The sequence below is a fragment of the Camelus bactrianus genome, chromosome 17, assembly GCF_048773025.1.
Source record: "Camelus bactrianus isolate YW-2024 breed Bactrian camel chromosome 17, ASM4877302v1, whole genome shotgun sequence".
NCBI lineage: Eukaryota > Metazoa > Chordata > Mammalia > Artiodactyla > Camelidae > Camelus > Camelus bactrianus.
This window is the reverse complement of record NC_133555.1, coordinates 9,587,154-9,601,721: the sequence shown is the minus strand read 5'-3', so window position 1 is coordinate 9,601,721 and position 14,568 is coordinate 9,587,154.

Here is a 14,568-nt window from a genome sequence, read left to right as displayed (position 1 = left end):
AGATGCAGTTGATTTCTGTGTGGTAGAAGATAGCCCCCAATATTACCGTTTATTGCCTTGTGGGGTATTAACCAGTTTTGCGTGTATGAACAAGTTTACTGTGGCATTCTTTTGGCCAACTAAATATATCTCTGTTTCTCCTGCTTTCCTTTGAACCAGTCATAGTATCTTACTGGCTCTCTCATTTAATGAGTAATTGAATAAAATTTTTAACACATGTTCATTTTATATTTGCTTGAGGGTCTAATTTTCAGCTGTTTGAAAGTTATCCTGTAGCAGTAATATTATTCTTTTAACAGATCAGAAAACTGATTTTACAAGGGGTTAAAGGATTTGCTAAAGTTAAACCCGTACCTGGCTCAAATGGGACTTGCACTTGTCTTTGGATTCTTAGGAAAGAAGAGGCTGGCTCTGACTTACCTGGAGAAATTAATTTTCCTCATCCTGGGAAAAGAAAACATTTCTAATTAAGTTTTAAAGGGCTTTTATTTCTAGAAGAGAAAGGTTTGCATTTTTAAAAGGCTTTGCTTCTCAAGATCGGTCATGAAGAAGGAACTTTCCAATAGCGGCCATGAATGATCAGGGCATCCGTAAACGGCAGGACTCGTGGGATGGCAGCCAGTTCCTCAAAAGCCTGTTTCCTACATAAACCATGAGAAACAAGGAGGTCCTAGATTTTGTTACTCAAGACAAAATCCTTCAGTATCTGTCAAAGTTGATCTGTATACTATCTAAGCTGAATTCTGACTACCGTGTCGTAAGCTAAGCAATTTGGATCACTTAATTTCTGTATTCTCTGAGGTCTTTTAAAAATACCTGGCTCCATATATGCCAGTAAAAACTCTCCCTTCACATAATTACCTATGATTTCTTTGAAATATTCATCTGGTTGGCTCTTTATTGTACTGCTCTAGCCATTAACAAACTTGTGATTTCAATTTACAGCAAATGACAATGCTCCAAAGTCAGGTACATTGAGAATCAGAGATGGCTGGCTCTGCCTGGAACAAGTAAATTCAATGCAGGAAATGATTCAGTCTGTCCCTTCTGTGCAGATGCTAGGATGCTGATTGGTTTAAGGCTATCAATGATGTGCCTATCTTCAATTTTCTTTTATTCTAACCTCCGATGTAGCATGAGAGTACTGTCTATGACCTTCAAAGGCAAAGTGGGTATGGGCCAACAGTGTTGGACATCAGGAAACCAAAGCTGATAGGACTGTGTATGTGTTAGGGGCCCATTCATGTTGGCTACTGCACATGTCAGCTTTAAGATGTTTTAAAGTCAAACTTTGGGCACATCTGACGTTTGAGTTGGCAGGTATTGATAGACATGGAAACTATGATGGATTTATTGGTCTAGACCAACTTCTGAGGCATCTTGCTGGGACCAGATGTCACTTATCTGGGAGTGTTGGGTTCTCCTCTCTGGCGACCGCCACACAGCCAGACCCCTTCAATTTTCAAGCTCCTCTTTCTACTTCTGAGGTGGAAGGAAACATCCACCACAGAGTGTGCGAGCTCTATCTTCTTGAGGTATATTGACGGAGCCAGATGATCCAGTCCAGAGGAGTAGAGGGTTAATTACTTAAGGAGAGAAAACTGGTTATCCAAGGGGCAACATAGTTAATTTTCTCTCCCTATTTCTTCCTATGAACTGCTTAAAGCATGGTTTATCCACAGAGCCTGTCTGAAGATGCCCTTCATGGCTGAGTGTCAAGCAACCTGCTAAATCTTTTGATGGCTCATTGTGAGGCAGGGACCCGGTGTGGTAACGCGTTAATTTGCATTGTTTTCATCCTTCCCTGTGTGACCCTTTGGCCTCAATCTCAGGGTCCTGGGCTTGTACCTGCAAATAAGCATCAGCACTTAATCCTTGCCTCAGGCTCTGCTTCCTAGTGAACTCAGGTGAAGACAAGAGTTCCCTCTTACACATGCCTGCTGTTCTTTCTCAGGACTTGAGGCTTTCTTGGCCATTTTGATTTAAAGCAACAAAAAAGAGAAAATAAATGCAACACTACAAATATGATACTCCTTTGTATTGATTAGGACTGAACTCAGTTACGAGTAATGACAACAACAGTAACAACAAAATACACATGAAAAATAAAGTGGCTTAAACAAGATAGAAACTTCTTTCTTTCCCATATAAGACTCTGGAGTTATGCAGGGCAGGCTAGCAGAGTGGTTCTCCTCTGTGAAGTTCTTACGGATGCAGCCTGCTCCCAGCTCACTGTGCGCCCTCCTTTAGGGCATGGCTTTCAGCCTTATTCTCCAGGGCAACATTTGCTTCCTAGGTAGCAGTTTGAAACAAAAAAGAAAAATGGCCAACATTGTGCACAACTGTTTTTTGAGAAAATTTCTGGAAGCTGCCACGGGACGTTTCTGTTTAGATTCCACTGGCCAGAATCTAGTTTTACGACCTGGAATCTAGCAGCCACAACTTGTTGCAAGAAAGGCTGGGAAATGTTATCTTTATTCTGGGTGGCCAGGTGCTAAGAATTCTTTACTACTTGCCTTTTCCTCCTCCCCTCCTTCATACCTTTTTAAGTTGCATACAGATATACAAACAATGCCACGCATAAGTCAATGGCTATTTTTATTTTAAAAAGAAAAGAAAGAGAAAAGCATATTAAGGCTTAATTCTTGTTAGTGTGTATATTTGATTAGCTGTTGCCACAATGGTATTGCATGACAAATCACTCCACACTCCATGGCTTAATAAATAATAATATCACACAACGATATTATGCATAATGATATTACCACAAATTTGTCAGCTTAAACAGTACACATTTATTATCTCACAGTTTCTTGGCTCAGGAATCTGGACCCAGCTTAGATGAGTCCTCCGCTTCAGGGTTTCTCATGAGGCTGCAATCAAAGTGTTGGCCAGGGCTGAGGTCTCATCTGAAGGATTGACTGGGGAAAGATCCACGTCAGGCTCTCATGATTATTGACTGGATTCTGTTCCTTGTGGCCTTTTGAACTGAGGGCCTCACTTCCTGGTTGTTGACCAGAGGCTGCCCTCATTTCTTTGTCCAGCACGCAGCCTGCTTCCCCAAAGCATGCAAGCGGAGAAGGCAGTAGGAAGAGTCTCCCAGCAAGACGGAAGTTACAGTCATATGTAATGTAATCACAGTAGTGACCTCCCATCACCCGTGCTGTATTCCATTGGTTAGAAGCAAGTCACAGGCGTCCCCACACTCAAGGGGAGGGACTTACATGGGGGTATGAACACCAGGGTGTGGGGATCATTTGGGCTCATTTTAAAGTCAGTCCACCACAAGTAATTTATTTTCACGGATCTGTGGTTGGGTAGTTTTGGAGGCCCTGCTTCACATGGAAGCCTGTAAAATTTGATCTGCATACGTGTGTCTCATCTTCTTTGGGGACTGTGGGCCAGCTAGGAATTTTCTTCTTATGCCGATGGTAGATTCCCAAGAGAACAAGCTGAACTACGTGTGTGCATTTCAAATCTCTGCTTGCATTGCATTTGCTCATATCTCATTGTCAAAAGTAAGACACGTGGCTGAGCCCAAAGTCAAGGGGTAGAAAAATGCAGCCTGACCTTAGGGATATGTATACAAAGTCTGAGTCGACAAGGAGGGTAAAGAACTGGGTCCAAGAATTCAATTTACAACAGAGTGAAAACACAAAGAGGCAGTATGCCTTTTGTGGAAGCGGCCTTGTAAATCATTCTACACATCGCTAGTGACATTGTTTTGACTGCGTGAATTATTTGAGACAGAGTTATTTACTTGTGTTCATGCTTGGTTGGAAAGTGGTGGTTGGGGATAGGTACTGGCACACTGCTTACCCTGCTGGCATACAGAGGTCCACAGAATAGGGATCAAATCTAACCTACCGTGTGCTTCTGTGGAGCTTGCAAACTAAGAATGGTTTGTACACTTTTAAATGGTGGAAAAATAATCAAAAGAATATTTCATGATACCTGACAGTTATGTGAAATTCAAATTTCTATGTCCATAAATAAAGTTTTCTTTGAACAAAGCCAAGCTCATTTATTTGCATATTGTCTTTGGCTGCTTCCACGCTACAGTGACTCTGTTCCATAGTTGCAACAGAGATTATATGACCTGACAAGCCTCAAATATTTACTAGCTGGTCCTTTACAGAAAAAAGTTTTCTGGCTCCTGTGCAAATCTACAAAAGTACCACATATATATGTAAAAATGCATTTGCATATGTATATATATTTCCATATATATCTATACAACATGAGCTAGTTAGTGCTTACTTAGAATTTAGAGGCATGAGAGATATTGGAGCTCATCTTTCAAGTACGACTCATTTTAGAGATGTAGAAACAGGCTCAGATAGCTAACGTAATTTGCTGAAGTCATACATTATGTTAGTGGCAAAACTGAGGGAAAAAACCGTATGTTTCCTAATTCAAAAAATGTTTCTTCTGCAATCTACTATCACCCCAAGTTTTTTCCTAATGCCATTTATAAAAATTAATTTAAAATAAGATGGGCCACAGGGTCGAATCATCTCATTTACATTTGCTACTCCATTTATTTTCATTAATATTGTGATCTTTTTTGATGAATGTGACTAACGTTCCTCACATGACTGGGAAATGTATTAATTATGGGGTTAATTAATGTTGATGTTTAAACTCAGAATGGGATTCTATTAATCAAATGCATCTATTTGATGGGGGTTTAATTAATAAGGTTCTGAAAACTTCTGATAAATTCCACTCCATGCTAATGAACCCCATGCATCAGCTTATTAAGCCTTAACTGTCGCTACCTTTTCCCCCTGCATTACTAAGCCATGTCTAATTTGTTCACATAGTTCCCATAGCCAATAATAAGGCCTTTCATTTTTACACCATGTAATCAGACTCAGGAATATCCACTTCCTCTAATTCAGTGCAGCACCTGCATAATGCATGTTATGGAAGAAGCTGCTTAGCTAGACACTTGTTAAGAACCAGAAGGGAAAAAAAAAATCAAATTGGCATTAATAAAGTGTGGGAGTAACATAAAGCTAAAAGGGTGTTTACGAAAAGAGTCATTAAACTTTACATTTAAAAATGCTTGCTGTAAAGTAGCATGGGGAGAGAAATTACAACTTTTAAACAGCACAGATTCCTTCTTCTGCATTCTTTAAAGATAAATATCTATTTCTTTATTGGGACTTAAGTTACATACAGTAAAATTTAAAGATCTTAAACATACAGTTTGAAGAGTTTTGAGAAATGGTGTGCCTGGATAACCATGGCTCCCATCAAGATACTGCAGAATATTTGCTCTTGTTTTCTTCCAAACAATCTCCCCACGAGAGGCAACCACTTGCTGATTTTTATCACCAGAGATCAGTTTTTCCTGTTCTTAAACTTCATATAAATGACATCTACAGAACGTAAATTATTTATTCTGACTTCCTGGATTCAACATGTTTTTGAGACTCATCTCTATTGTATTAGTATTTCTCTTTCTTTCTTTCTTTCTCTCTCTCTCTTTTTTTCTTCCTGACTAGTAATTCATCAGTGCCTATGTTGAAAATCAATTAACTGTATAAGTGTAGCTCTATTTATGAATTCTATGTTCTGTTCCATTAATCCATTTGAACATTTTAAAATTATTATGTAAGTTTCAGGTGCCCAGCATTATAGTTCAATACCTGTGTGCACGACAGAGCAATCACCACAAGTCTAGTTCCCATCCATCACGATACTTTGATTTATCTTTAAGTCAGTACCATATGATTTTTATGACTGCAGATTAAGTTTTTCTTGAAGTTGGGAAACACAGGTCTTCCAACATTTTTTCATCTTTTTCAAGGTTGTTTTGGATTTTCTAGTTCCTTCTATATACATTTTAGACTTAGCTTATCACTTTATACAAAGACTTGGAATTTTTGTAAAACGTCAGTGAATCTTAGATTTGGAAAGAATTGAAATCTTATAGAGTTTTCCAATCCATGAATATGGTATGTTTCCCCATTAATTTGGGTCTTTTTAAATTTTTTTCCAGCAAGTTTTTGTAGTTTTCAGTATGGAGATCTTGAATATTTTTTGTTAAATTTACTTTATGTATGTGCTACTTCTTGCATCCGTTTTGGCAATATAGTATGTTAGGTAGCAGAAGTAATCTTTGGGTTACTCTACTCATGAATCAGATTCCATGGAGGATTTCTGATTCCTGGCGTAGTAATACACCCACTCATTTTTTTTAGCAGTAGGTTGGGGATCTTGACTGACAATCTTTATAAGACTGTGTCCAGAAAGGGGAGGGATGGTGCAAGATTCACAGGGTACAATAGGATCTCTGTTACCCAGAGAATGGGAAGTATATTGTTGGGAGGCAAACACAACAAATATCTACCACCAGTTATTGTGTTAAGAATTTTACATTATTTCATTTAGCCTTTCCAATATCCATATGAGGCATATGATACTTCCATTTTACTGTAACAGGCACATATTTGAGGATTTATAAACTTTTGCCTGAGACTTCTTAAAGCTGTTCTACTAAGAATCATTTGCACATAAGCATTTAATGCACCCAATGTAAATTGTTCTTTTCTGTTCATTAAAGTTGATCTCACAGTGGTGGTACCTGGCAACACAACATAGTTTGTTTTCCCTTTATATAAGTAAAGTAAAGTAATATTATCTTTCTTTTCTTTTTTTTTTTTCTTAAACAAATTCAAATGAGCTCTCTGAATGACAGATCTAGATTTTGGAAATCAGGTGCTTCACTGGTGTTCTGGTTCTGCCATGCCCACCCATGCTCCTTTGAGTCTGATGCTTCACCTCCTTGGGTCTTAGCTTCTTCATCTAAAATGAAAGAGTTGGACTAGATCAGGTATGGTAGGTAGAATTCTAAAGAAGTTCTCCCGGGATTTCTGTCCCCTGGCTATCAAATCAACTATAAATCTAGGAATTGCTGTAAATGGACTTTGCAGATTAAAGTTACTCATCAGCTGCCTTTAAAATAGGAAGAGTTTCCTGGATTATCTGAGTGGACCCAATGTAATCACAGGAGCCCTTAAAAACAAAAGAGGAAGGCAGAAGAGAGATGAAGCAGAAAGGGGGGTCAGGGAGATTTGAAGCATGAGAAGGACTGGACTTGTCATTGCTGGCTTTCCGGGTGGAGGAAGAGGGTCTTCCCAGTAAGAAAACAAGGATCTCAGTCCTAAATCCATGTGGAACTGAGTTTTGCCAACGATGGCTGCAGCTCTATCTCCAGAGCCTCTGAAAAGTCATGCAGTTCTGCTCTGCACTGATTTTGGTCACGAGCAGAGAACCAGCTGAGTTGTGCTGTATCCAGATTTCTAGCTGCGAGATAATTAATGGGTATTGTTTTAAGCCATTAAAATTGTGGTAATCTGTTATGGCAGCAATAAAAAACTAGTCCCTCAGGGTTACAAATTCATAGTCGCCAATGGCCAAGAAAAACTATAAATGGGTACATGTGTATTAGTTGATCTGGGCATAAAATGATGCATAGTAATTGACACTTTGCCACAGTGTTTGGGGAGGCAAGGGGGAATGGTGGGGACTGTGGTGTACTTGAGGGTTCTATCTAAAAGGGACCATTACTATTTAGAACCAGCATATTTTAGGAAGGTGAGCTCTGGGTTGCAAGATGTGATTATTCATTATTGGCCAGAAATTCAGATTTTAAAGTGGAATTTTCCTAATTTTAGACAATTGACAGCTAGCACTATTTATAAATAAAAACAAAACATGTTTGGGAAACATGTGTAAAACTGACAGATACCAGTTTGTGAGTTTTTGACAAGATACTCTAAGCTCCTTTCATCTTGCCAATAGGGAGAAGCATAATGTGAGGTTTATAATTAAAAACGAGAGAGTCAGTTCTGAATTACTGCTGGACGGTTACTTAAGTATTAAATTCCATCTCTAAAATGGGGCTAATCATTCCAATTTCATAATGATGTGAGAGGGTTAATGGAGAAAACACACATAAAACCTTGCACGTAAATCGTCTGTCTATAACAATTATTTTTATCTCACCGGCACAGCGGTGAGTGCAGGTTAGAAATGGCTACCACATTCACCAGATGCAGTAGGCCTTGATTAAATACTATTTCGACTCAGCTGCACAGAAAGACACAGGACAGGAAATGCAGACTCCACATCATCTTTATCTCATCAGGAGGTCCAGCAGCTCCCCAAGGACAAAGCATCCTTTGGCCCCTCATCCACAAGGGCATTCAGGCTTATGCAGAATAAGAACCTTGTATGTGGGGGGCACTGACAGAGAGCAGCTCAGGCCTCAGTTTGCCACTAGGCTTCTATATACTCCTTGCCATGTAAACCCTTGGTCTTTGTGCCAACTCGCAGCTCTACACACCAGGCTTTCAGAGCAAAGAAAGCCAACGCACATTTATTCCACATTTATCTCAACTCTAGTTTCCAAAGATCTCAGACTCAGACCTTCGTTGTCCCAGGCAGGCCTACGTCAGTGCAGAATGGATATAAACGACTTACTCATAGCTTGGCAATCCTATTAAGACAGTGTGTTAGCTTCCTGTGGTCTCCCTAACAAATGACCACAAACTTGGTGGTTTAAAGGCAACAAAAATTCATGCTCTCACAGTCCTGGAGGACAGAAGTCCAAAATCGAGGTGTCGGCTGGGTCAGGCTCCCTCTGAAGTCTCTGCGGGAGAATCCTTCCTTGCTTCCAGCTTCTGGCGACTCTGGGCATTCCTGGGTTTGTGGCTGCATAACTCCAGTCTCTGCTCCGTCTTTACCTGACCTTCTCTGTGTGTCTGCCTTTCCTTCTTCTGACTACTGTTAGGACATTTGTTGTTGGGTTTAGGGTTCATTCACCTAATCTAGGATGACTGCATCTTGAGACCCTTAATTTAATTACATCTGCAAAGATTCTTTTGCCAAGATAAAGTCACAGTCACAGGTTTCAGGGCTTAAGTTGTAGACATTTTTGGGGGGAGGAGTCTCCATTCAACCTACAGGTAGGTGGTGACTATATTATTATCCCCATTTTACAGACACGCGCTCTTTGTAGTCAAGGACACAGGTGCATAGGCAGACAACTCATGCCATTGAATCAGGAGGAAGTGAAATGGCTCAGACACAGATTGAATCATGATGTTGGCTCTTCAGCATTGTCTTTTGCTCTCAGGAGAAAACTGGACTCTATAAGGAAGACTTCCGTTGAAAAAAGAAGTGTGGCATTAAATTTTCCCTTAGAATGTACCATGACAGCAATTCATCTGGGTTTAATATGTGAGGGATTGAGTGCCTATCCAGTTGGCCTCTCTGGGAAAGCTGGTTTGATTTTGGCTTGAGAGCCAGGCTCCAGGAAGCATGACTTTGAACTTCTCAATTGTCGGTAGGGCGGTCAGTTTATAATTGCTATCATCATTGACTATCGTTTTTCCCAGGAGCTGAAAAGGACTGTAAACACGCTGGCTTGCTCAGATGATTGGTGGGTCCGTCCCTGCTGGAGCAAGAAATCTCTCAAATCCATCTTCTCTAGCCTACATCTAGGGAAATCAGATTATAGACTCCTGTATCCACCAATGTCAGTGGGCTGGGAATTACATGATGGCCCCTCACACAGCCTCAGAGTCGGGAGAAAGCAACAGAATGTTGGTTTATTACCTTCTTCCTTAGAAAACAAATGATTAGCATCTCACACGAAAACTCAATTGACAGCTAATCACCAGGTGTGCCTTTGTCCCGTGCTAATGTGCTAGTCTGGTGTGCATCTATGATTTTAATTCCTTTTCAGTATGTGATGTAATGTAATTCTCTCTCAGCCTCAATTTTATGAAATAATGGGGCAGAAGGAGATGTAGTGAGTTCATTAAGTCCTTCCTCCACCTTAAGGTACACTTAATTTTCACTCTTTTTAACTCTCAAAGTGATTTCGCTCTGATTGCCTAGGTAATTCAGGCAAAATACTTTGTTGCTTTCACTATTTAGATCTGCCGGTGACTGCCTGTTTAAGGAAAGGCAGTAAGTTTAACAATTCCATTAAATGTAACACCTTATAAAACACATAAGACATTGGAGGCATCAATTTAATAACAGGAACTAATGTTTTATGGCACTTCACAGTTTATAAAGCACTTTTTACTTATTATCTTATTTTAGTTTTGGGAGATTGGTGATGTCATATCCGTTTTAAAGATGGAGTGAGTGAACGTCAGAGTAGTTGGATATTTAATAGATATTAATATCTGTAGTGGCAGAGCCAGTGAAGACGAGGGCTGGGACTTGAACCTAATCCCTCCTCCTTTCTTTCTACAAAGAATTGTTAATTCCTCTTGATCCATGTGTTACTCAGAAGGGTATTTTTAAATCTCCAAGTGTTTGGAGATTTTTCAGCTATCTTTCCATTACTGCTTTTTAGTTTAATTTCATATGGTCTAGGAACATACTTTATATGATTTCTATTCTCATAAGTATGGTAAGATGTGTATTATGGCTTAGAATGTGGTCTGTTTTCATGTATGTTTTATGCAACCTTGAGGAAAATGTGTATTCTGTTCAAAAGAGTATTCTATAAATATTACTTAGATCAAGTTGAATAATAATGCTGTTTAGGTCAACTATATATTTTTTTTAACCGATTTTACTGTCTGCCTACCAAAAGAGGGGTGTTGAAATCTTTAAGAATAATAGTGAATTTGTCTGTTTCTTCCTTCAGTTCTAAGAGTGTTTCCTCATGTATTTTGCTCCTCTGTGGCTGGGTGCATACACATTTAAAATTTTTATGTCTTCTTGGAGAATTGACCTTTGAATCATTATATAATGCTCTTTTTTATCCCTTGTAATTTTTTTGTTCTAAAGTCTGCTTTGCTTAAAGTTAATATAGTTTTCTTTTGATTTTTTGGAACGTGGCATGTCTTTCTCCATCCTTTTATTTTTTAAGTTTTAATGTTAATGGTGGGTTTCTTGTGGATAACAGATAGTGGGTCTTGTTTTCTTTTTTAAAATTTACTGTGAAAATCTATGTCTTTTAATTGACATATTTAGACCACTTACATACATGTGCTTACTGATTTTGTAACTGTTTTTCATTTATTCTTTATTTTTCCTCCTCTTTTTTGCCTACTTTGGTTTTAATAAAGCATTTTATTTAATTTTATTTCATCTCCTTTTTTAGAACATCAACTATATACTTCCTTTAAAGTTATTTAGTGGCTGCCCTAAAGTTGACAATATCCATTTGTAACTTACCCAAGTTCAGTTAACACTATGCCACTTTATATATAGTGCAGGACCTTATAAGAGGGTGTCCCCAGTTCCTTCCTCTTACTTCTTGAGATTTTGCTGTCATCTATTTCATTTATCCATATGTTTCATTTATCCATATGTTATAATATCCAGTACATTTTTGCTATTATTATTTGAAACAAAAGTTATATTTTATAGCAATAAAGAATAAGAAAAAGAGAGTATTTTATTTACATTCATTTATTTCTTCTCTGATATTCTTTGTTTCTTTATTTAAAAATAATCTGGTCTGCTTAGCAATAAATTCCCTCAGTTTCTTTTGGCCTCCGAAAGTCTTTGTTTTTTATTTGCTTTTGAAGGATAATTTTACTGAACATGGAATTTTACTGAATGTGGAATTCTCGGCTGGTGCTTTCTCTTTTTACTCTTTTTTTTTTTTGTTTTGTTTTGCTTGCATGCTTTCTGATAACGAGTCTGCTATAATTCTTATCTTTGTTCTTTTCTAGGTAAGATTTTTCCTCTGATTTTTTTCCAAGATTTTCTCCCTTGTCTTTGTTTTTTCTTCAGTTCCAATGTGGTCTGTCTAGGGTTTTTGTTTTTGTTTTTAGTAATTATTCTGCTTGGTGGAATCTGAGCTTTCTGAAAATGTAGTTTGATGTGCTTTATTAATTTTGGAAAGTTCTCAGATATTATTGCTTTAAATATTTCTTCTGTTCTCTCTTTTTTCCTCCTTCTGGTACTCCAATTATCATTAAGTTACGCCTTTTGAAATTGTCCCATAGTTTTTGTATTTTCTGTTCTGCTTTTTTTTTTTCTTTTTAATCTTTGAATTTCAGATTGGGACGTTTCTGTTGACCAATATTCCAGCTCACTGAGTCTTTCCTCACCTTTGCTGAGTTTACTGATGAGCCTACCAGAAGCATTCTTTATTACCATTTTTGATATCTAGCGTTTCCTTTAGATTGTTTCTTAGTATTTCTATCTCCCTGCTAACATTACCCATCTGTTCTTGCACATTGCCTACTTTTTCCACGAGAGCCCTTAATATATTCATTACAATTATTTTAAATTAATTGTCTGGAATTTCCAGCATCTGTGTCATATCTGAGTCTGATTTTGGTGACTGCTTTGTTTCTTTCTTTGCATATTCCTGTCTTTTGACATGCCTTGTATTTTCCTGTTGCCAGTCAGACATCACGTACATGGTGATAGGAACTGAGGTAAGTAGGCCCTTAGTGTGAGGGTTTATGTTACTATGGCTAGGAGTTGGGCTGTGCTTAAAGTTTGTTGTAGCTTTAGGTATCAGAGGCTTAGATTCCTCTAGGGTCCTTGTTCTTGTCTTTCCCTCTTGACTTTGGGCTTTCCCAAGTGCATCACTTCAGGGACAGTCTGTGTCTTGCATTGCTCTAAGCTGTCATCCACTGTAAGTATGCTGGGGCCCCGTCAGTGTGGAGGTGCCAGGTAAAGAATGTCACCCGCCATCTGGCTCTACGAGGATTGTGAGTCATTAGGTGCTGCAGTCACTGACATTTATCACACCCTGAAAGGAGTTCAGGGTGGAGATCAGGACAGAGGTACTCTGTGCTCTGGGAATACTGGCAGAACAGGCTTTCAGATCGTTATTTTTAGAAGAAGTTTTTTATGACCCTAGATTCTTGCATCTTCCCTTAGAAAAAGACTAAACCCACTCTTAGATATCTTTTCCTCATGACTAGCAGCAACTTTCTAAGGAGATGTGTGCCTGGTTGCATGCATCCCCTTTGCTAAAATTACATGCATGCTGACCTCCTCCCTCACATCTTTGGAACAGTTTCTCAGAGCTAGCTGAAAGGCTGTCCCTGGGCTGTAGTCCTCAGTAAAACACTGAATAAACCTGACTCACAGCTTTATCTCAGACGTGAGACCAGATGCCTGCTCTTATCTCTGCCTTTGAACATTTTTCTGACAGTGCTAGTTGATGTGGTTACACCAGAGATGTAAATAAAAGGAACTGGCTTTGGAAAAAAAGAGAGGAAATTATACTCTCATATGATCTTATAATGTAAAACAACAAAACAATGAAAATCAACTAACAACTCCAGAAACAATCAATTTAGCAAGGTGTACAATAACCAAAATTAACTTTCTTTTAAACATCAACAGAAACCAGATAAAAATGTATTAGATAAAAGATTTTTCCCCCAGTTATGTTGAAAATGTAAGTTATTTAGGTATAAACGTCTGAAGAAATACTCTGAATACTAATAAAAATTAGAATAAAACTTTGCTGAGTGATCACAAAGGGCACCTTGATATGTTAGGAGATAATTATGTGGGTGGAGGTAGGAAGATTTAATTTTGTAAGGAACTAAATTATCCTTAACGTAATCTATAAACACAAATACTAAAATTACCGTGGAATTCTACCCACTTACTTTGACAAATGATTCCAAAGTCCCTTTGAAAGAGTAAACATGTAAGATCACCATTAATTGCTGAAAATGAGAGGAATAAGGAGAAAACACATTCTATGAGTCATTAAAATAAATTGTAAAGCCACAGTAATTGAACTATTATGCTAATGGCATAGAAATGGGCAGAGTAAACAATGAGATATAATAGAATACAGTATTAGATACAAAAGGCAGTTCAAATTAATAGAGGAAAATATTCAATAATTTATGCAGAAATGATTTTTCACATGGGAAAAAATAAAGCTGGTTCCCAATTTCACTTTTTACACCAAGACAAATTCCAAGCTGATCTGCAACTTAAGTATAAAAATAAACCTCAAATTACTACTTAAAATTATGGATGTAAGTTTCTATAATATTGGAATAGGATAATTTTTGTGATAAAAATAAATATGCCAGAAGCAATAAAGAAAAATTGATAGAGTTGATTACGTAACAAAACTATAAACACACACACACACTTTTGCACAGAGAAAAAGGCGTAGGCAACGTTGAAAAGCAAGTTATCAACACCAAAAGGAGTATTTACAGAAATTATTTTAATGTCTACAATGTGAGGGACTGTGAGGGGAACTCATGGTGCTCCGTGAATCATGTCTTAAGTATGGCAAATGTGTGGTGGTGCCTGGGTGTCCCAGGGCAGACATCAATAATCAATCACAGCTTCTTCCCTGTTGAGCCAGATGCGGTCTCAGAATTGCTGTGGTTTTCCAGAGGGCTGTTCTCAACTGATTGGAGGTGACACACATAAGGAAGCCCATGCTGCCTCCTTATAGAGCCCAGCTATGATCCACTGGGTGGAGTTCTGGAACGAAGAGTTCCATCTTATTGGTGGAACCAGCATAGGATTTCTCAGCAGTGAGACACAGAGACCAGCAACAGCAGACATGCAATGCTCATA